Source organism: Dendrobates tinctorius, unplaced genomic scaffold (assembly GCF_039654945.1).
Source record: "Dendrobates tinctorius isolate UK_male_01 unplaced genomic scaffold, ASM3965494v1 ptg000008l, whole genome shotgun sequence".
Taxonomy (NCBI): domain Eukaryota; kingdom Metazoa; phylum Chordata; class Amphibia; order Anura; family Dendrobatidae; genus Dendrobates; species Dendrobates tinctorius.
The window spans coordinates 25310184-25333325 of record NW_027361676.1 but is presented as its reverse complement, the minus strand read 5'-3'; positions in this window follow the sequence as shown (position 1 = coordinate 25333325).

Genomic DNA, 23142 nt, shown 5'->3' with positions numbered 1-23142 from the left:
CCAATAACTTTTATACCAGCTTCCCACTCTTTAAATCCCTCTCTGCGCGAGGTACCGCAGCCTGTGGTACTGTCTGCAAAAATCAGAATCAAAGGCCTCCCAAAAACGCTACTTGGGCAGTTGCTCAGAAAAGGTGACAGCAGAGGCCAATGTAGCGACCACCTGCTGGTGGTCAAGTACAAGGACAAGAGGGATGTCCTTCTCTTGACCATCATACATGGTGATGGCAGCGCCCTCAGCACTGTACGGGGTACCTCTACACAGGTAAGCAAACTGACCTGTGTAATGGGGTACAGCAAAAACATGGGGGGCGTTGATCTCTCCGATCAACTTCTCCAACCGTACAATGCTTTGAAAAAGGCCAAGGTGTGGTACAAAAAGCTGCCAGTGCACATCTTCCAAATGGCAATGCTTAACACTTTCCTGCTGTCACGATGTGCACGCCACACCGATACATCATACCTTCAGTTCCAGGAGGTAGTGGTTAAGGCTCTGATATTTGCCACTCCGGAAGGAGCGGGCCCCAGTACTTCTGGAACTGAGGGTGCTCATATCATACCAGGTCAGCATTTTCCAGGGGTTGGTCCCGCCAACCGGGACAAAAGATAAACTGCAAAAAAGGTGCCGAGTATGTTACAAAAGGGGAATACGCAAGGACACCATTTATCAATGTGAAACCTGCCCTGAAAAACCTGGCCTGTGTATGAAGGATTGCTTCAAATTGTACCACACCTCCATGCACTACTAATTTACTTTACCGGAAACGGTAGATTAGTTGGGACACATCTAGATTTGTTCCTTGGGGGTCTAGTATCCAAAATTAGGTCACTTGTGTTTTTTGTGCTGTTTAGGCACATCAGGGGCTCTGCAAATGGAACATGACACCCGCAGACCATTCCATCAAAGTCTGCATTCCAAAACATCACTACTTCCTTTTCAAGCCCCGACGTGTCCCTAAACAGTTTTTCCCACATGTGAGGTACCAGCGTACTCAGGACAAATTGGGCAACAACTTTTGGTGTCCAATTTCTCCTGTTACCCTTGAGAAAATTAAAAATTGAGGACTAAAGATCATTTTTGTGGGAAAAAAATGGGATTTTATATTTTCACGCCCGGATATTATAATCTTTAGTGAAACACCTGGGGGTTCAAAGTTCTCACCACACATCTAGATAAGTTCCTTAGGGGGTCTAGTTTCCAAAATGGGGTCACTTGTTGGGGGTTTCCACTGTTTAGGCACATCAAGGGCTGGCCAAACGTGACATGGCATCCGATCTCAATTCCAGCCAATTCTAATTTGAAAAAGTCAAACGGCGCTCCTTCACTTCCGAGCCCTACAGTGTGCCCAAACAGTGGTCCCCTCCCTCATATGGGGTATCAACGTACTCAGGACAAATTGGATAACAACTTTTGGGTTCCAATTTTTCCTGTTAGCCTTGAGAAAATAAAAATTTGGGGACTAAGAAACCATTTTTGTGGAATTTTTTTTTCACTCCCAGGCATTATAAACGTTAGTGAAACACTTTGGGGTTCAAGGTACTCACCACATATCTAGATAAGTTCCTTGGGGGGTCTAGTTTCCAAAATGGGGTCACTTGTGGTTGGCTTCCTCTGTTTAGGCACATCAGCGGTTCGCCAAAAGCGACATGGAGTCCAATCTAAATTCAAGCCAATTTTAGTGTGAGAGTCAAACGGCGCGTCTTCCCTTCTGAGCCCTACCTTGTGCACAAACAATGGTTAACCCCCACATATGGGGTATCATCGTACTTCGGACAAGTTGGACAACAACTTTTAGGGTACAATTTCTCCTGTTAACCATGTGAAAATAAAAAATTTGGGGCAAAAATATAATTTTTGTGAAAAAAATATGATTTTTTATTTTTACGGCTCTATGTTATAAACTTCTGTGAAGCACTTGGGGGTTCAAGGTGCTCACCACACATCTAGATAAGTTCCCTAGGGGGTATAGTTTCCAAAATGGGTCACTTGTGGGGGGTTTCACTGTTTAGGCACATCAGGGGCTTGCTAAATGCAACATGGTGTCCGATCTCAATTCCAGCCAATTTTAGTTTGAAAAAGTCAAACGGTGCTCCTTCCCTTCCGAGCCCTGCCGTGCACCCAAACAGTGGTCCCCCCACATATTGGGTATCAGCGTACTCAGGACAAGTTGCACAATAACTTTTGGGGTCAATTTTCTCCTTTTACCCTTGGGAAAATAAAAAGATTGTTGTTAAAATATAATTTTGTGAATAAAAAGTTTAAGTTTTCATTTTTTCCTTCCACGTTGCTTCTGCTCCTGTAAAACACCTGAAGGGTTAATAAACTTTGTGAATGTCATTTTGATCAGCTTGAGGGGTGCAGTTTTTAGAATGGTGTCACTTTTGGGTATTTTCTGCCACATAGATTCCTCAAAGTGACTTCAAATGTGAGGTGGTCCCTAAAAAAAATGGTGTTGTAAATTTTGTTGTAAAAATGAGAAATCGCTGGTCAACTTTTAACCCTTATAACTTCCTAACAAAAAAAAATTGTTTCCAAAATTGTGCAGATGTAAAGTAGACATGTGGGAAATGTTATTTATTAACAATTTTGTGTGACATATTTCTGTTTTAAGGGCATAAAAATTCAAAGTTGAAAAATTGCAACATTTTCAAAATTTTCACCAAATTTTGATTTTTTACACAAATGAACGCATGAAATACAATATGTCACAAAAAAACAATGTCAGAATCTCCAAGATGCGTTAAAGCGTTCCAGAGTTATTATCTCATAAATGGACAGTGGCCAGAATTGTAAAAATTGGCCAGGTCATTAACGTGCAAACCACCCTTGGGGTTAAAGGGGCTAACAGACAGGAACCTGGTGGTAAAATGTTGATTCAATAAAAAAAAATGTCATGAGATGATTTACTAAGTAGCATTTACCAAGATGGTGCCACACCCAAAATATAAGTCTTCTTTGCTACGTAATAAGAGATTTTAACCCCTTACCTACAATTGACGTAATATTCCGTCCATGTGACCATGGACCTAATTACCATGGACGGAATATTACGTCATCGCGATCAGCGGCGCCCACGTGGTGAGCGCCGCTGATCGCGGCCGAGTGTCAGCTAATTATCATAGCTGACACCCGGCACAATGTGTCAGGGGCGGTCACGGACCGCCCCCGACACGTTAACCCCTTGCACACCGCGATCAAACGCGATCGCGGTGTACCGGGGGTTAAAGGGAAGCATTGGCAGGGAGGGGGCTCCCTCCGTGCTTCCCTGAGCCCCCCACGGCAGCGCAATGTGCAGCGCTGCTGCGGGGGGCTCTTTCCCTACAGGCCCCCGGATCCAAGATGGCGACGGGGGCCTGCAGGGAGCTGACTTCCTCACTGCCTGCAAAGCGCAGGCATGAGGAAGTCTGCAGCAGTGCCTGTGACAGATCGCTGATCTGTCACAATGATCTGTGATGTGACAGATCAGCGATCTGTCACAGGACAGTGATGTCCCACCTGGGACAAGGTAATAAAGTAAAAAAAAAAAAAAGTGTTAAAAATAATTTAAAAAAAATCGCTAAATAAATCAGTAAAAAAAAAAAAAAATATTCCCCAATAAATCCATTTTTTCAAAATAAAAAAAAACAAAAACAATAAAAGTACACATATTTGGTATCGCCGCATCCGTAATGACCTGCCCTATAAAACTGTCCCATTAGTTAACCCCTTTAGCGAACCCCTTAAAAAATAAAAATAAAAAACGAAGCAAAAAATAATGATTTATTATCATACCACCGAACAAAAAGTGCAATAACGCGCGATCAAAAAGACGCATATAAATATGCATGGTACCGCTGAAAACGTCATCTTGTCCCGCAAAAAACGATCCACCATACAGCATCATCCGCAAAAAAATAAAAAAGTTATAGCTCGCAGAATAAAGCGATACAAAAATAATTATTTTTTATATAAAATAGTTTTCATTGCAAAAAACCGACAAAACATAAAAAAACGACCTAAATGAGGTATCGCTGTAACCATACTGACCCGAAGAATAAAACCTCTTTACCAATTTTACCGCACGCGGAACGGTGTAAACGCACCCCCCCAAAAGAAATTCATGAAACGCTGGTTTTTGTTCATTCTGCGTCCCAAAAATCGGAATAAAAAGCGATCAAAAAATGTCACGTGCCCGAAAATGGTACCGATAAAAACGTCAACTCGTCCCGCAAAAAATAAGACCTCACATGACTCGGTGGGTCAAAATACGGAAAAATTATAGCTCACAATATGTGGTGATGCAAAAACTATTTTTACAATAAAAAGCGTCTTTTAGCGTGTGACAGCCGCCAAACATAAAAACCGCCATAAATCGTAAATCAAACCCCCCGTTATCACCCCCTTAGTTAGGGAAAAATAATAAAACTAAAAGAAAATGTATTTATTTCCATTTTCCCGCTAGGGTTAGGGTTAGGGTAGGGTTAGGGCTAGGGTTAGGGTTAGGGCTAGGGTTAGGGCTAGGGTTAGGGTTAGGGTTAGGGCTAGGGTTAGGGCTAGGGTTAGGGCTAGGGCTCAGATTAGGGTTAGGGGTGTGTTGAGGTTCGGGTTGGAGTTATAATTGGGGGTTTCCACTGTTTGGGCACATCAGGTGCTCTCCAAAGGCAACATGGCGTCTGATCTCAATTCCAGCCAATTCTGCGTTGAAAAAGTCAAATGGTGCTCCTTCCCTTCCAAGCTCTGCCATGTGCCCAAACAGTGTTTTACCCCCACATGTAGGGTATCAGCCTACTCAGGACAAATTGCAAAACAACTTTTGGGGTCCAATTTCTCCTGTTACCCTTAGGAAAATAAAAAATTGGGGGCAAAAATATAATTTTGCGGAAAAAAGTTTTTTTTATTTTCACGCCCAGGCGTTATAAACTTCTGTGAAGCACTTGGGGGTTCAAAGTGCTCTCCACACATCTAGATAAGCTCGGTGGGGGGTCTAGTTTACAAAATGGGGTCACTTGTGGGGAGTTTCAATAGTTTAGCTACATCAGGGGCTCTCCAAACGCATATGACACCCGCATACCAATCCATCAAAGTCTGCATTCCAAAACGTCACTACTTCCCTTCCGAGCCCCGACGTGTGCCCATACAGTAGTTTTCTCCCACATATGAGGTATCAGCGTACTCAGGACAAATTGGACAACAACTTTTGGGGTCCAATTTCTCCTGTTACCCTTGGGAAAATAAAAAAAATGGGGACTAAAAGATGATGTTTGTTGAAAAAATACGATATTTTTATTTTCACGCCCGGTCGTTATAAACTTCTGTGAAGCACTGGGGGGTTCAAAGTGCTCACCACACATCTAGATAAGTTCATTAGGGGGTCTAGTTTCCAAAATTGGGTCACTTGTGGGGGGTTTCCACTGTTTAGGTACATCAGGGGCTCTCCAAACGCAACATGACACCCGCAGACCATTCCATCAAAGTCTGCATTCCAAAACGTCACTACTTCCCTTCCGAGCCCCGACGTGTGCCCATACAGTAGTTTTCTCCCACATATGAGGTATCAGCGTACTCAGGACAAATTGGACAACAACTTTTGGGGTCCAATTTCTCCTGTTACTCTTGGGAAAATAAAAAAATGGGGACTAAAAGATCATGTTTGTGGAAAAAATACGATTTTTTTATTTTCACGCCCGGACGTTATAAACTTCAGTGAAGCACTGGGGGGTTCAAAGTGCTCACCACACATCTAGATAAGTTCCTTGGGGGGTCTAGTTTCCAAAATGGTGTCATTTGTGGGGGGTTTCTACTGTTTTGGTACATCAGGGGCTTTCCTAACGCGACATGGTGTCCGATCTCAATTCCAGCCAAAAACGTCAAATGGCGCTGCTTCCCTTCCGAGCTCTGCCATACGCCCAAATAGTGGTTTACCCCCACATGTGTGGTATCAGCGTACTCAGGATAAATTGCACAATATCTTTTAGGGTCCTGTTACTTTTGGAAAAATAAGAATTGAGGGTGAAAAGATCATTTTTGTGGAAAAAATATGATTTTTTAATTGTACTGCTGTACGTTATAAACTTCTGTGAAGCCCTTGGGGGTTCAAAGTTCTCACCACACATCTAGATAAGTTCCTTGGGGGGTCTAGATTCCAAAATGGGGTCACTTGGGGGGGTTTCCACTGTTTTGGTACATCAGGGGTTTTCCAATCGCGACATGGTGTCCGATCTCAATTATAGCCAAAAACGTCAAATGGCGCTGCTTCCCTTCCGAGCTCTGCTATGCGCCCAAATAGTCATTTACACCCACATATGGGGTATCAGCGTACTCAGGACAAATTGCACAATAACTTTTAGGGTCCTGTTACCCTTGGAAAAATAAAAATTGGGGGTGAAAAGATCATTTTTGTGGAAAAAATATGATTTTTTAATTGTACCGCTGTACGTTATAAACTTCTGTGAAGCCCTTGTGGGTTCAAAGTTCTCACCACATATCTAGATAAGTTCCTTGGGGGGTCTAGTTTCCAAAATGGGGTCACTTGGGGGGGTTTCCACTGTTTAGGTACATCAGGGGCTCGCCAAACGTGACATGGCGTCCGATCTGAATTCCAGCCAATTTTGCATTGAAAAAGTCAAACGGCGCTCCTTCCATTCTGAGCTCTGCCATGCGCCGAAACAGTGGTTCCCCCCCACATATCAGGTATCAGCGTACTCAGGACAAATTGCACAATAAGTCTTGCAGTCCAATTTCTCCTGTTACCCTTGGTAAAATAAAGAAAATTGAACCTGAAGTATTTTTTTTGTGAAAAAAAGTTAAATGTTCATTTTTTTTTAATATTCAAAAAATTCCTGTGACGCACCTAAAGGGTTAATAAACTTCTTGAATGTGGTTTTAAGCACCTTAAGGGGTGCAGTTTTTAGAATGGTGTCACTTTTGGGTATTTTCTATCATATAGACCCCTCAAAGTGGCTTCAAATGTGAAGTGGTCCCTAAAAATAAAATGGTGTTGCAAAAATGAGAAATCGCTGGTCAATTTTTAACCCTTATAACTTCCTAACAAAAAAAAATTTTGGTTCCAAAACTGTGCTGATGTAAAGTAAACATGTGGGAAATGTTATGTATTAAGTTTTTTGTGTGCCGTAACGCTGTGATTTAAGGGCATAAAAATTCAAAGTTGGAAAAATTGCGAAATTTTCAAAATTTTCGCCAAATTTCCGTTTTTTTCACAAATAAACGCAAGTTATTTGAATGCAATTTTACCACTAACATGAAGTACAATATGTCACGAGAAAACAATGTCAGAATCACCGGGATCCATAGAAGCGTTCCAGAGTTATGACCTCATAAAGGTACAGTGGTCAGAATTGTAAAAATTGGCCCGGTAGTTAACGTGCAAACCACCCTTGGTAGTGAAGGGGTTAAAGCATCACTCCAGTGTTTGTCTTTATTGCAGAACTGGAGTGGTGTTACTAATCTAACTTCTCTGCCCCTAGTCTTATTCATAGCAGCAGCTGTCTTCATCTTTAATCAGAGCAGCTCTGGTCGGTTTCCAGCAGTTTGTGACCAACCAGATCGCTCCAGAGTTTGTTGGGCTATCAGCAAGTCTTAACTCAATTTAAGTATAAGAGAGCCAGAATGAGGCCAAAATGAAGCTCTCATAGACTTGCATTGAGAGCTTGTTACCATTACCCTCTGACTTCTGGTCAGTTAGAAGTTGGGGTCACAACATGGTGGATTGGGACCATAGCAGCACTGATAAGAGATGTATACAGTACAGTGGCTGGTATATATAAGACTAGAATCTGGGAACTTACACTAGTTGTACCACTTCAGCGGTGAAATAAAAAAAAAGTTGGACTGGTGCTCTAAGTGTATAAATATTACTCTTTGCTTATATTGCAGAACTATATTCCACTGAAATTTACATACAGTATGATCATCAATAACCCCATTAGGGCTCACAATTAGTGATGAGCGAGTATACTTATTGCTTGGGTTTTCTGTCGCCGTAGCTGCATGATTTGTGTCTGCTAGACTGGCTGAATACATGTGGGGATTGCCTGTTTGTTAGGAATTCCACACACGTATTCAGGCTGCCTAGCAGCCGCAAATCTTGCAGCTGTGTCGACAAACACTATATCTCCGAGCACACCAAAATGTTCGGAGATCACCCGAGCATGCTCGGGAAAACCCAAACAACGAGTATACTCGCTCATCACTACTCGCAAACTAAATTCCTTTCCAGGATGGCTATTGAGTGAGGAAGAAAACCCACACAACATGGGGAGAATATACAAATTCCTTGCAGGTGTTGTCCTTAGTGGGATTTGTACCCAGCACCCTAGCACTGCAAAAAAACACTGCTAACCTCTGAGCCAATTGTTTTACTTGACAAATTTGTGCCCTTTTGTAGGTGCTTGCTTTTTGCATCTGTACCTACCCAACATTACGTATCACGTATCACAGAAGAGGGTTGAATTTTTTTAAGCAAAAATCCTTTAGGGCACTTTTGACCCTTAAAGGGAAACTGTCAGTAGGATTAACCCTCTTAAGCCATCTAAATGGTAATGTAGGTCATTGAAAGCTGATTAAAATGATATCTTGATAGCGGCGATCTGATGTCTTATTCCAGAGAAATCCACATTTTTCTTATGCGTAAATGAACTTTTCCAGGCTATATGCCAGACACCAATCTGCATGAAAATCTGCCTCCAGAGATTATTTAACATAAAAGGAAGAGTTAACAGTAGGGGATAAATAATGACTGACAGTCTGCTCTGGTGATCTACAGTACAATTCTTGGGATGAAAGAACTAAATTACCTGAAGGATGGGTTTCGCCTGAATATAGAAGAAATAAGTCAGGTAGATACTAACATAGATGAGCAGACAAAGAAGTTGAATTTGCAGCAAGACCTCTAAGCTTGGAGAGCTCAAAGACTAGCTGATACCACACTGATAAGTGTTGGAAGGGGATAATTCGTATTTGTATCTATGAGTTAGCAGAAGTGCTGTTGCATGCACTTGAGCTTTTAATTTCCATGAAGACATAATCTCACTGAACCAAGCAGGGATCAAAGTAAAAAAAAGTATCATCAACATGAGCTTATCAGAAGTCAGCATGAATGTGTTGCAAAAACATACTTCTATCACAACAGTTTAAGTTGTTGGCAAAAAAATGCCAAACTGAACTTTAGCACATGAATCTTTAGCTATATTTTAGACTTGCACTGTTTTCCTTCACTTTTTTACGTAGATACGTTTTGGTAAATTTTCATTTTTCAGTTTCAAAATGTATAAAAGAATAGGGAAGGAGAAACTGCCTCACATATGGAGATGGAGCATTCGTATTGTTAAACATGCACTATCCTATAAATGTGCTATCCAGTATATTGTTTTGGAGGATCAGTATAGGGACTTATTTCTTTATTAACATTGGTAAATATGCACCCAATATGTGTATATATATCGAATGAATAAAAAAATGGAATAGTGAGATAGCTTTTAAGATGCATTAATTTAGTGTCAAAGCATCATTTTGTTATCTCTATTATTTGCAAGTATATGGTATCAGTTTTGAGTTGTTGATAAAAGATCTTACAGTGAAAACTTTGCTCTCTTAAATTATGTAATCTTGTTCTTGAAGTCTGTTTTATGACATAAATGGACATGTATAGAAAGTGGAGAAAGCTTTTTAAGTTTGAAACCTCATGTAAATTGAAGATTTATCTAAATGGTCTGGTTCAATGCTTTCATTCAGCTGATACAAGACACTTCCAGAAAAAATACTGTATAGATTTTGTTTTGTCAGTTCCTAGATATAGTCCACAATGTACTGTGCTGCTGTAGTGCATTCAGTTAATTTTTACCGTTTATATTCATTTAATGACAATTAATATCTGATTTGTATTTTCACCCCTACATATTCTTTTGCTTCTGGGAACATAATGTATTTATATAATAAAAGGTGTATTCTCAAAGTTTGAAAGTTATCCCCTATACCACATATTATTTTCTGATCCCTGGGGGTCTAACTGCTGTGGCCTCCAGGGATCCTGAGAATCAGGACTCTGAACAGCTCCAGCAGAATGAAGTAGGGGTCAATCATGAACACTACCTCTCCTTTCATTCTTAATGAGAGCACCAGAGATTGCTAAGCACTGCACTCAGCTGATCTTCATTACTCCCAACAGAATGATTGGAGTGGCCTCTGCCCCATTCACCTGGGGATTTTCAGAGTCCTAGTTCTCAGGATTAGAGATGAGCTACATTGCCTTGTTTAGGGTAGAGTCAGGTTTCATGAAACCATATGATGCTCCAGTATATGATGGGCCCCATGGAAGATGCTCCATTGTATGATCGACCTATATAATGCTCCATATATATTGGACCCCATATGATGCTGCAGTATAAGATGGGCCCCATGGATGATGCTCCAGTGTACTGTATGATGGGCCTATACACTGTGTGCAGAATTATAAGGCAAATGAGTATTTTGATCACATCATCCTTTTTATACATGTTGTCCTACTCCAAGCTGTACTGTATAGGCTTGAAATCCAACTGCCAATTATGTAAATCAGGTGATTTGCATCTCTGTAATGAGGAGGGGTGTGGTCTAATGACATCAAAACCCTATATATAGTGTGCTTAATCATTAAGTAACTTCCTTTTCTTTGGCAAAATGGGTCAGAAAAGAGATTTGGCGGACTCTGAAAAGTCAAAAATTGTGAGATGTCTTGCAGAGGGATGCAACAGCCTTGAAATTGCCAAACTTTTGAAGCGTGATCACTGAGCAATCCAGTGTTTCATGGCAAATAGCCAACAGGGTTGCAAGAAGCATGTTGATAAAAAAAGGCTCAAAATAACTGCCCATGAATTGAGCAAAATCAAACGTTAAGCTGCCAAGATGCCATTTGACACCAGTTTTGCCATATTTCAGAGTTGCAACGTTACCGGAGTATCAAAAAGTACAAGGTGTGCCATATTCAGGGACATGGCCAAGGTAAGGAAGGCTGGAAAACGACCACCTTTGAACAAGAAACATAAGATAAAACGTCAAGACTGGGCCAAGAAATATGTTAAGACAGATTTTTGTAAGGTTTTATTGACTGATGAAATGAGAGTGACTCTGGATGGTCCAGATGGATGGGCCTGAGGCTGGATCAGTAAAGGCCAGAGAGCTCCACTCTGACTCAGACGCCAGCAAGGTGGAGGAGGGGTACAGGTATGAGCTGGTATCATCAAAGATGAACTTGTGGGACCTTTTCGGGTTGAGGATGGAGTGAAGCTCAACTCCCAGACCTACTGCCAGTTTCTGGAAGACACCTTCTTCAAGCAGTGGTACAGGAAGAAGTCGGTATCTGTGACGACCAAGGAAGGTAACGTCCGAGACTGGACCCTCTGGATCACGGAACTGGAGCTCCCGAGGACAAGCGCGCCATGTGGAGCCGACCCCTATACAGGGACTGTTAGGGGCAGACCCTCGGAAGACAGATACCGCGACAGCTAGAACCAAGAGGGGCGGCTCAAGGGACCAGAGAGGAACCGGCGGAACCAGAGCACAAGACGAACCAGAGATACGGGACGGGTCAGGCACACGGGGCGGAGTACAGGACTGAGTGAAGAGTACAGGATGGAGTACAGAGTACAGGACTGAGTGTGAAGTACGGGACTGAGTGCGAGGTGCAGGACTGAGTGGGAAGTACAGGACGGATGACGGAGTGCAGGACTGAGTACAGAGTACAGGACAGAGAACGGAGTGCAGGACTGAGTACAGGATTGAGGGCAGAGTACAGGACGGAATGCGGAGCACAGAACTGAGGCAAGGCAAGGATTAAGAGGAAGTTGTAGGGAAGCCCCCCCTACAGCTTGGCCAGAATACTACAAGGTACAGCACACGATAATCAGGCATCTCCACCATCTTGGAGACGCCTGATATACCACACGCTGCTGTTTGATAGGGCGACCAGACCTCTGGGCGGGCGCTGCAGGGTTAAGAAACCTGCAGAGTGCGCGCCCGCGGCCTAGGGTGCCTGCGCGTGACAACCACGCGCCGAGAGGACAAGAGCGAGGAGGAGGCGAGCACAGCGCAGTGAGCTGAGGGCAGGTGAGTACAAGCAGCGGCGGGCCCCGCCGCTGCTGGAACGGCAGCGGTCACCGCCGCCGACGTGGCAGTATCGTTGAAGAAAAACATGATTTTCATGCAGGACAATGCTCCATCACATGCATCCAAATTCTCCACAGCGTGGCTCCCCAGTAAAGGTCTAAAATAAAAAAAAGTAATGACATGGCCCCCTTGTTCACCTGATCTGAACCCCATAGAGAACCTGTGATCCCTCATAAAATGTGAGATCTACAGGGAGTGAAAACATTACAACCCTCGGAACAGTGTCAGGGAGGCTGTGGTGGCTGCTGCACGCAATGTTGATCGTAAACAGATCAAGCAACTGACAGAATCTATGGATGGAAGGCTTTTGAGTGTCATCGTAAAGAAAGGTGGCTATGGCTATGTTGGTCCCTTTTTTTTGGTTTTGAACGTCAGAGATGTTTATTTCTTAATTTTATTTTGTTATATTAGTTTACCTGGTGAAAATAAACAAGTAAGATGGGTATATATTTGGTTTTTATTTAGTTGCCTAATAATTCTGCACAGTAATAGTTACCTCCTGCACAAACAGATATCCTCCTAAGATAGCCAAATCTAAAAAAACCCACTCCAACTTCCAAAAATATAAAGCTTTGATAGTTATGAGTCTTTTTGGTTGATTGAGAACATAGTTGTTCAATAATAAAAAGAATTCTCCTCTGAAATACAACTTGCCTAATAATAATTATGCAAACAGTGTATAATTCTCCATATATAATGGGCCCCATTTATAATGCTCCAGTGTATGATGGGCCCCATTTATAATGCGTAGGTGTATGATGGGCCCCATGGATGATGCTCCAGTGTATAATGGTCCCCATTTATAATGCTTCAGTGTATGATGGGCCCATATAATGCTCCATATATAATGGGCCCCATATGATGCTCCAGTGTATAATAGGCCCTATATATGATGCTCAAGTGTATGATGGGCTCCATATACAATTCTCCAGTGTATAATGCTCTTCATATATTGCTCCAAACATTAAAAAAATGAAATACCACTCCTCGCTGGGCACTGCTCTACTCTAGACTCCTCAGCGTCACCATCTTCCAGTTCTCTACACTTGGACTGTTCAGGCAGAGGGTGTACATATGTGGCGTCATCGCGCTCTCTGACTTGAATGTCACTATCAGGAAATGCTGAAGAGGTCACAGCGGTGGAGCAGGGAAAGGTAAGTATTGCAAGTGCTGGTCCCTGAGCAAGCAGGGGGCCCACTCGTGGGCGACGGCACTGGCAAAGGGCCCCTCATAGTATGACGGTGTCTCTGACGGCGAGTGGGTCCCCCCACCATCAGAGACACCGGCGTACTGTGAGGGGCACTGTGCCAGTGCCATCGCCCACGAGTGGGCGCCCCCAACTGCTCAGGGCCCTGGCACTTGCCCAGGTGCGCCAGGTGCTGACGCCGGCCCTGGGGGGTGGTACAGCCCAGTTAGGGAGGTGGAAAAACTGGCATATGCTGAGGTGTAGACTGGACATTCAGGAGCTGCAAATGGAGGAATTGCACAAGTCAGAGGAAGAGGAGGACAAAGCGAGCCATTTTGCTGGCAACATGTGTCATCAGGGGAAGGCGGTACAAAATCCTTTGAAACCCAGGCATGGTTCATTTTAATGAAGGTGAGATCACCAACATTTTGGGTCGACAGCCGGGTCCTTTTTTCTGTCAGGATTGATCCAGCAGCACTGAAGACTCTTTCTGATAGCACACTACCAGCAGGGCAAGCGAGCTCCTGTAAGGCATATTGTGCCAATTCAGGCCAGGTGTCCAGTTTAGAGGCCCAGTAATCAATAGGGAATGAACTGTGAGGGAGAACATCGAGAGGGGAGGAGAGGTAATTTTGAACCATAGTTGACAACTGCTGTCTCCTGTCTGTTGCAATCAATTCAGTATTTACAGTCGTGTGAGCGGTCCTCAAGAAATCAGTCCACAACATGGTCATGAAACCCCTGTCTCCAATGCCAGTTCAGCTGTGTGCACCATGAACACCTCTTCCATTTGGCCCAGTACGGCTCGTGGTAGAACCTGCACCGCTGCTGTGTGCTGGGAAAGCCTCTAACAAACGGTTTACCAGAGTTGCTTGTTTGTTCGCCAATATTAGCTCTAAGTTCTCCTGTGGCATGATATTCTGTAATTTTCCTTTATAGCGTGGATCGAGGATGCTGGCTAACCAGTAGTCATCATCCTTCTTGATTTCGACAATGCAGGGGTCCCTTTTTAGGATCCGCAACAGATAATCACACATGTGGGCCAATGTTCCAGGTGTCAATGATGCACTGACAATGGTGGGTGGAGGAGCACTTTCTGCCAAATCCACATCGCTCCAGTCACGCACAAACCCTGTACCTGACCTTGGCAAGCCAACATTTTCTCTTGCCCCCCGAGAAGTATCCTCCTCCCCAAAATAATCATGCCCCTCATCCTCCTCCTCCTCCTCCTCTTCCTCTTCTTCTTCCACCTTGTCCAGGACAGTTCCCTGAGCAGACAATGGCTGACTGTCATCAAGGCTACCCTCCTCCTGCTCCTCTTCTTCCTCCTCTGCAGATGCCTGTTCCTTAATGTGCGTCAAAGTTGCATGAGCAGATGCATAAGTGGGATGCTCATGCTTATGATGGCGTCATCTGTGCTTACCAGCCGTGTGCATTCCTCAAAACACTGAAGGACTTTACAGAGTTCTTTCAGCTTTGACCACTGCACACCTGACAACTCCATGTCTGCCTTCAAACTGTCTGCCCGTGTATCCTCCCACAAATGTATTACAGCCTTCCTCTGTTCGCACAGCCTCTCAACCATGTGCATGGTGGAGTTCCACCTGTTGCAACATCTATGATTAGGTGGTGCTTGGGGAGGTGGAGCGATCGCTGCAGCTTCTGCATACGACTGGAGTCTACGAGCGAGGGACGGATGTGCGAGCACAGTCTTCGCACCATATGGAGCAGGGCTGTTAACTCCGGATAATTATTTAGGAAGCACTGCACCACCAGGTTCAAGGTGTGAGCCAGGCAAGGCATGTGTCTGAGGTTAGCAAGGGCTATGGCCGCCACAAAATTACAGCGGTTATCACTGACTACCTTGCCTGGCTCAAGATGTAGACTGCCCAGCCATGACTCAATTTCTCGCTGCAAGTACTCGGCCAGTACCTCCGCAGTGCGTCTGTTGCCACCCAAAGACATCATCTTTAAAAAAGCCTGCTGAAGCTTACCACTAGCTGTTCAATAGTGGGACACCTCGTGTGCAACACTGGCAGCTGCAGATGGAGTGCTCTTGTGACTGCGCTCTGTCGACTAGCTTTCGCTTCTGGAGGAGGAGGGTCGAACGCCTACAGCCAACTGTTTCCTATACTGTGGGCTAGGCAGCACTGTTCCACTGTCGCTGTCCCCTGTGGAGCCTGCATCCACCACATTAACCCAATGCGCAGAGATGGACACATAACGGCCCTGGCCATGCCTACTGGCCCATGCATCTGTTGTGAGGTGAACCTTTCCACTCACTGATTGTTTGAGTGCATGGAAAATGAGGTCTTTCACTTGCAGGTGGAGGGCAGGGATGACTTTTCTAGAAAAGAAGTGCCAACTGGGTAGGTCATAGCATGGGACAGCGTAAGCCATGAGCTCTCGGAACGCTTCGCTTTCAACCAAACGGAAGGGCATCATCTCTAATGAGATCAGTTTGGCAATGTAGGCGTTCAAAGCCAGTGTACGCAGATGAGTACTTTCTTGTCCTGCTCAGAGTGTCTGGTAGGGTGAGCTGGACTTGAGAGCTGCATATGGGGGAACTAGCGGTGGACCTGACGGACTGAGAGGGGGTTGGTGATGGTGATGGTGGTGGTGGTGATGGCCTAGATTCAGTCTTTCGTTGCAAAAACATTGTGATTCCCTGACTGCTTTGGCCTTGCGATGACACCTCAACTTGCTTACCGGTGGGCTTATAGTGGGGAAGCGATGGAGCATTGCTGGCTACCTTCAGTCAGAGCAGATGCACATGTGCTACCTGAGGTTTTGTAGTCCGTCTATGCTTGCAAGTGAATGGTGGTTAAATGTCTAAGCATGCAACTGGTATTCAAATTTCAGAGATTTCTCCCTCGGCTAAAGGTCCTTCCGCACGTCTTACAGATAACCTTTGCCTCATCAATAGGATTTTGGTCAAACACGTGCCACACTGCACTCTTCCTACTATGGTATAAATTTTCAGGGCTTGCACGCTGTGCTAATTTGACTGTCTGGCCAAGCTGTCCTGCATCTCTTTTTGCTTTTTTACCACATTTTGGGACAGCTACGGGCCTGCCAGATAACCGCTGCTGTGATGTCAATGTGTGCTGCGGATCCTTCTCCTCTTCTAAGCTATTGTCAGTGGCCCCCTCTTCCCCCAATGGATGCCAATCCGGGTAAACAACTGGGTCATCCATCACCTCCTCCTCAATTTCATCTGCACCTTCCTCTGTGTCACCATGTAAGGTGACATAGTATGCGGGAAGGGGCACCTGAGTTTCATCAGGGTCAGATTCTGGCTCAGTAGACTGCGAGGGCAATGTACCAGCAGAATCATCTAGCAGTGGCTGTGCATCAGTTCACTCCATGTCAGATTTATCTTGGACTGGGGAATTCAGGACTTGACTTGATAACCCAGGCATGGTATGTGAAAAGAGCTCCATGGAGTAATCTGAAGTGTGGCCTGCCGCATCCTTCACTTTTGGTGGAGGTGAAGGACACAAGGAAAGGTGTTGAGAAGCCTGCACTGACGACTCAGAGCTTGCAGTTTTTGAAACTTCAGAAGTGGAGGCGATAGAGCTGGAGGCTGTTTCGGCAATGTAAGCCAAAACCTGTTCCTGATGCTCCGGCTTTAAAAGCGGTTTACCTACTCCCAGAAAAGGGAACCTTCCAGGCCTTCTTGAGCCAGTCGATGACGCAGGCTCAACACCTCCTGCCTTAGCTGCTATTGTGCTTTTGGCATAACCAGCCGATGCACCACCACCACCATCAGTAGCAGCTGCCCCCCCGCCCTCGTCCGCGGCCTCTTCCACCATACTTCCTCATGTTTGGGAAAATGTACCAAAAATGCCAGCAGATATATGGTACTGTATCAGAAGCATACAGCTGTATAAGGTGTAGGGAAAAATTTAAATCTCCGTATATATTTCCTTGGTCACACACAGACACATTCCCAGTATGGATTTGACCGTTATACAAACAGCAGATATACGGTACTGTATCAGAAACGTACAGCTGTGTATGGTATAGGGAAAAATTTAAATCTCCATATATATTTCCTTAGTCACACACAGACGCTCTCCCAGTATGGATTTGACCGAAATACAAACAGCAGATAAATGGTACTGTATCAGATACGTACAGCTGTAAACGATGTAGTGGAAAATTTAAATCTCTGTATTTATTTCCGGAGTCACACACAGACGCTCTCCCAGTATGGATTTGACCGTCATACAAACAGCAGATATACGGTACTGTATCAGAAAGTACAGCTGTACACGGTGTAGGGGAACATTTAAATCTCTGTATTTTTTCCGGAGTCACACACAGACGCTCTCCCAGTATGGATTTAACCGTTATACAAACAGCAGATATACGGTACTGTATCAGAAACGTACAGTTGCATATGGTGTAGGGGAAAATTTAAATCTCCCTATTTATTTCCGGAGTCACACACAGACGCTCTCCCAGTATGGATTTGACCGTAATACAAACAGCAGATATACGGTACTGTATCAGAAGTGTACAGCTGTATACGGTGTAGGGGAAAATTTAAATCTCTGTATTTTTTTCCAGAGTCGCAAACAGACGCTCTCCCAGTATGGATTTGACCGTAATACAAACAGGCGATAGAGCTGGAGGCTGTTTCAGTAATGTAAGTCAAAACCTGTTCCTGATGCTCCAGCTTTAGAAACGGTTTACCTACTCACAGAAAAGGGAACCTTCCAGGCCTTCTTGAGCCAGACGATGACGCAGGCTCAACACCTCCTGCCTTAGCTGCTATTGTGCTTTTGGCATAACCAGCAGATGCACCACCACCACCATCAGTAGCAGCTGCCCCCCCGCCCACATCCGTAGACTCTTACACCATACTTCCTCATATTTGGGAAAATGTACCAAAAATACCAGCAGATATATGGTACTGTAAGAGGAGCATACAGCTGTATAAAGTGTAGGGAAAAATTTAAAACTCCATATATATTTCCTTGTCACACACAGACGCTCTCCCAGTATGGATTTGACCATTATACAAACAGCATATATATATACGGTACTGTATCAGAAACATACAGCTGTGTACGGTGTAGGGAAAAATTTAAATCTCTGTATATATTTCCTTAGTCACACACAGACGCTCACCCAGTATGGATTTGATCGTTATACAAACAGCAGATATACGATACTATATCAGAAATGTATATCAGCTGTATACGGTGTCGTGGAAATTTAAATCTCCGTATATTTTTCCGCAGTTGCAACAGACGCTCTCCCAGTATGGATTTGACCGTAATACAAACAGCAGATATACGGTACAGTATCAGAAATGTACAGCTGTATACGCTGTAGGAAAAATTTAAATCTCCATATTTATTTCCGGAGTCACACACAGATAGTCAGCATGTATTTGTCCGTGATACCAGCCGGTAGCTGAAACTCCTAAACCCTTCATCCAACTTTAATGTGGATACCCACAAATGAAAGCTGAAAGTCTGAACTTCAACTGCATCTGAATTGTTTTGTTTAAAATTCATTGTGGTAATGTCTAGAACCAAAATTAGAAAAATGTTGTCTCTGTCCAAATATATATGGACCTAACTGTATGTGAGGCTGTATGAGTACTACTGGTGTTGGGGAGCTACATTTCATCAATGGTATCATAAATTCACAGATGTGCTGGTCTATATTCAATAATCCAAAGCAAACATCTGAAACCACTGTTGCTGTTTAGCTATAGCTATATGGTTTATTAACCTCAATGGCTACTACAACTAGCTAGTTAGCTTATCAATAGTCAGAAAAGAAGAAATAGTATTTGTATATATATATATATATATATATATATATAAATATATATATATAAGAGATGAGCAGATCAGGCCAAATTTGTACTCACCTTCTCTGTTGGATTTTCCTGGGAAATTCAATTTCTGGGCAATTTGGCATCCAAGGAATTAATGTCCTGCAATATGGTCTCTTCAGACTCCAGAGCATAATAAACATAATATTTAAAAGATAAAAAAATCCTCATACTCACCTCATTGCACAGCTTTTTGGCCTTTCCCCTCATCATTACTACCCATCTGAGAGGGTTCTGCACGAAGTGTGGAAGTGTGTTGAATATCACAACTAGGGATGATTAAATAGCTTTGGATAAATGCTTATCAGAAAAGCTATAGCGCTTCCCCAATAACTGCATCGGTAACCTGGATACCTAGAGCGCTCCAGATAATCAGCTGTTCGGCACCGCAGCTGCATGTGTCACTGTTGTTTCACAATCACAATGGATAGTATCATTTGTTGGGCTCTCCATGCATGTGTTGTGACTGTGAAACAGCAGCGACACATGCAGCTGCGGTGCCGAACAGCTGATTATCGGGAGAGCTCCAGGTATCCGTGTTACTGATGCAGATATTCGGGAAGAGCTATTAGCTATTTGGATAAGCACTTATCCGAAGCTATTCAATCATCCCTAGTCTCAATATCATGATGTCACAACATGCACCATGGATATGCATTTGTAGAAGCCTCCAGGGCCTCATCATAGCTGTAAGTCCCGGTTCATTGTGAGAGGCCAGGGATGTCAGCACTAGCAGCATGGATCAGAAGATGCAATTAAGATAGGACAGAAGAAGGTAAGGAACAGAGGAGCTGGAGAGGTGAGTGGTAAGTTGAGTATAAGGATTTCGTAATTTTTTTAATCTTTTGATGGCTCTTTATGATTCAGAAAAATTGTGGACAGCAGCTGCCATTTTGCTGAATCTTCATGGAAGCTAATTACAGAAAATCGGCATTTTGTCAAATGCTGATTTTTGTGAAATCCGAGTGGAATTAATTTCCACTCAATTTGTTTGCTCATCTCTAACATGTCTACAGGTTACAGGTAGAGTTGAGCGAAACAGGTCGGTCAAATTCAAAAGTCGCCGACTTTCGCTAAAGTCGGGTTTCGCCGATCGAAACCCGACCACAGCGTGAGGTTGGCCTTGCGGTCGCTGTCTCGTTTCCCATAATGCTTTCAGGCGACTTTCCTCTCCGAAGGATGCACACTGTGGGCAATGCGATAACATGGGCAGCGGCCACCACCATCTTAGAGAAGGGCATTGCAGTGATTGGCTTGCTTTGTGTGGCATCACAGTGGCTATAAAAGCCCTGAACGCCGACCGCCATCTTATTTGTGCCGATCTTAGCATAGGGAGAGGTTGATGCTGCTCATTCTCAATAGGGAGAATGAGTGATCCATACTGATCCTGTGAGAGTCTGTGTGTTACTCCTGAAATATATATGTAAATGTAAAAATTACCCCAACACTGTATACAGCTGTACGCTTGTGATACATAACCCATTTACTGCTTTTTATATACAGGTGTAATGCATACAGAGCCAATGAGAGTCTGTTTCTGACTCTGGAAATATATACGGAGATTTACAATGACCCCTACACTGTATACAGCTGTACGCTTCTGATCCATTACCCTTTTACTGCTTTTTATATTGTGGTGTAATCCATACTGAGCCTGAGAGCATCTGTGTCTGCTTACTGAAATATATACGGAGATTTAGAATGTTTAAACTATACTATATATACCTTGCATCTGGTGATACTGTACCCTTTTTCAACTTTTTATATTACTGTTTAATTCATACTGAGTCTGTGAGCGTCTGTGTCTTACTCATGAAATATATACAGAGATTTGTAAATATCCCTAGACTGTATACAGCTGAACGTTTCTGATATAGTACCATATATCTGCTTGTATTTGTTTTTTCTTTAAAAAAATTAGGGGGCCAGCTGGTACTGATGGTGGTAGTGCATCTGCTGGTAGTGCCAAAAGCACAATAGCAGCTAAGGCAGGAGGTGTTGAGACTGCGGCATGGTCTGGCTCCGGAAGGCCTGGAAGGCTCCCTTTTCTGGGAGTAGGTAAACCGCTTTTATTTCCAATAATTTTTATTAAATTTTAAAATTTAAGAGGAAAGGAAAGGAAGGGAAGGGTTAGGATTAGGAATGAAAACCCCCTGTGAGACAGGGAGACCCCCAGATGGGGGATAGACAGGTAGACATACAAAGGAATGACATAATTACATAAACGATAATGTTACACTTTTTAACTTCAGTATATAAAGTTCCGTAAGCATGTAATTTTCCACTGCTTATTACCATCTAATATATAAAGCTCAATGTGTGTGTGTGTGTGTGTGTATGTCCGGGATTGGCATCCGTACCATCGCAGCTACAGCCACAAAATTTGGCACAGTCATATGTCTGGACCCCGAGAGCGTCATAGGCTATGTTGTGAGGCGAAATTTTAACCCCGCGTGTTCCAATTCACCAAACAATTTTGCCCATACCTACATAATGGGGAGAAAGTATGTATTGGCATCTGCACCGTCATAGCTACAGCCATAAAATTTGGCACAGTCACACGTCTGGACCCCAAGAGCGTCATAGGCTATGTGGTGAGGCGAAATTTTAACCCCGTGCATTCCAATTCACCAAACAATTTTGCCCCTATCTACATAATGGGGAAAAAGTGAAAGGAAAAGTGTTGGAGGTAAATTGACAGCTGTCAGATGTGAACAAGGGGGACTTAAAGAATGAGAGCGATGGCGCCATACAGTATATACCGTACAGTTGCTAAGGTGGAGCCCTGACATGGGATACTCACCACACACGGGGATATGAACACACACACAAAATGTGCCACACACTACCACGTGCTTCAACACATATACCACCCTCAGCACACATTTCACCACACATACACCAACCTTGCCACATAAAAGTCGAAACACAAAAGTCGCCACTCAAAACTCGCCACGCTGTCCCAGAGCTGTTTAAAAGATGAAAAATGAGCTGTGATTGGTTGCTATCAGCAGCAGTTTTCTTTGTAGACCGTTGTGGTAACTGAGGCCTATAATTCTTATCATTTCTATGGTGTTATCATCCTTCTGTAAAGCTGGAAATAACACAATTTATTACCATGCCAGCACAGACCACCCTCTGACACAGACTGCAGGGGGCCCCAGTATCACACAGGATAGGATTAGATACATGGCTCAGCAGTCAGTGTCATGCAGGATAGGATTAGATACACAGCTCAGCAGTCAGTATCACACAGAAGAGGATTAGACACATGGCTCAGCATGCAAGATATAACAGTCATTTATGATGGAAATTTGACCTGAAGAATAGAGTGTTGAGTCCAATTGTAGGGAATGCCAGCTTGACGGAGTTCTTTTGTTGCAGTGTGAAATGATTTCCTTTTTATCCAAGTGTCTTTAGAAAGGTATTTGTAAAAGGATAAGTGGCTATATGGAGATGAAAGAAATGTTGGCTCCATGGAAATATTTATCCTGACCCAGTTGAGGTAGAATGAGACGATAACATCCCTGGCTACATCAGATGGAAGAGAAGGGGGTCTACAAATTCTAAAAGCTTTCTCGTTTAAATTTCTCTCTTCAATGTTTGGAATAATGTGGTGAATCATTGAAGAAATGTAGCTTTTCAATTGGAAGGACGGGACTTTTTCGGGGATCCCCCTAATCTTGATATTGTTTCTCCTTTTAAAATCTTCATATGTGGCCAAACTGTTTATAAAGGAATCTATGTCCTTTTGAATTTTCCCCACGGATTCTGTAACTGTAGCTAAACTCTTAATTCCCCCAGCACATAGAGACGCATATTCTGAATAAGGAGATTTAACCCTTTTTGAGTCATGAGAAGGACTGGCTGAAATTTCGATAGAATTAAAATGAGAATCTTCTACAAATAGTAATAGTGTCTTTTGGAATAGCTTTTTTATGAAAGCTTCGGAGGCCTTAGC